Source organism: Myotis lucifugus, unplaced genomic scaffold, assembly GCF_000147115.1.
Source record: "Myotis lucifugus unplaced genomic scaffold, Myoluc2.0 scaffold_119, whole genome shotgun sequence".
NCBI lineage: Eukaryota > Metazoa > Chordata > Mammalia > Chiroptera > Vespertilionidae > Myotis > Myotis lucifugus.
This window is the reverse complement of record NW_005871167.1, coordinates 445708-447182: the sequence shown is the minus strand read 5'-3', so window position 1 is coordinate 447182 and position 1475 is coordinate 445708. Positions and strand designations below refer to the sequence as shown.

At 38.9% G+C, this 1475-nt stretch overlaps 1 protein-coding gene and 1 pseudogene across 1 annotated transcript in view; one reads left to right on the top strand and one right to left on the bottom strand.

Annotated features, from left to right (window-relative positions):
• Nucleotides 1-1475, top strand: part of SLC16A7 (solute carrier family 16 member 7) — a 136104-nt gene that overhangs the window by 43325 nt on the left and 91304 nt on the right. The window lies entirely within an intron of this gene.
• LOC111827010 overlaps nt 667-1475 on the bottom strand; it is a 1394-nt pseudogene continuing 585 nt past the window's right edge.

Sequence of the window (1475 nt, the reverse complement as noted above, 5' to 3'; positions counted from 1 at the left end):
TAAATACTAGTATAAGGAACATTTCCCCCACCCACCCCCCAGTAACATGTTTCTTGGTGTTTGAATTTTTCAGAGAATAGGGAATTTCAGAATTTTACATACATTTTAGCAAACAAGTTTTGATCTATTGGCTTCTCGGTGCAGTAATGCAATGGCAATCCCCTCTGGTGCCCCAGGCCCATACTACTACAAGGAAGTGTGAACACTAATTTCTTAGGAGGTGAGGCCAGCCCCACAGGAACTTCTCTTACATCCCTCTGGTCTACAATAATTCATAAATATCTAGATTTTTTTTCCCTCAAGTGAATCATTAGATGTTAAAAATGGAACAACAGAGTCACAAAGGGTCACATGCTTTTCAGCAGAAAGCGTTCTCCCTCACTAGGCGACTACCACAGTGCGGACCTGACTGCCTGAAATTATGCTCAGGCAGTTAGTCAATATTGTCTGCATCTGGTTATGGAAAAGGCTTTCTTTAAAAAAAAAAATCCAAAGTGCATAGTGAGAATAAATCAAAGCTTTTTTTTTTTCAGCATCAGTTTCATCTAAGCATCTTTCTAAACGAGGACTGCTGAGATGCCTTGCCTTTGTCCTCCCCACCCTCCAAAACTAAAAAAAAATAAATAAAATAAAAATAATAAAAATGTCAAGCAATTTAGACATTCATCAGCCTGGTAAACAAATTCTGCCAGCAAACAGAAGTCCTACTGTTGTAAAGAAAATTGATAAGACAAAAAGTACATATTGTTAACGTTAAAAAAACATTCAAACCTGTAAAGAATTTTTGTTAGTTTATTTGAGCCAAATTGTCGACAATTGCTAGGAAGCAAAATCTCAACGGATTAGGTCAGTGCTCTGGAGAATGGAGAGATACATCTATATTTATGCATTGCAATCAAAGGAGGGACATAGATGGGTTACATGAAATCCATTGGTGATAGACTAGAGAGGCAGGAGAAAGCAAAGCAGGGAAACCTCTGGGATTGGATATAAAGTAAAATGATAGACACATACTTAGGTGGGTGAAGGAACAATTAATGAAGGGATTTGTGGTATCTGTCCTGGCGGGAAGGCACATTAGGTTGTGCCCCAAGGGGTCCGGAAAAAGGATAGTTACAAGTTACCTAGACATTTCAAGGGTATGTTATCACAGATGCAAAAAGACAGATAGGCTCAGTTAAGGTAAAGGTTGACCTTGTCAGTGAAGATACTGGCCTAAGATGTAACTACCCACCATAACTGCTTTTAGTTAAAGTTTAATTTCAGACCATCCTTTGTGGTTACTTTAGGTCTCTGAGTTTGCAAGACCTCCATGCAGGCCTTCCCTGAGCTTGTCAGGTTAACATTTGCCCCCTTTCGTCCACAATATGATGACCCAACTGCTCTGTTGTTGGGTAATTTATAAGGTTGATCTCCTACTTCATTGATGTAACATTCTATTGGAAATATTAAGGCAGCCATTCAGAAAAGGATCA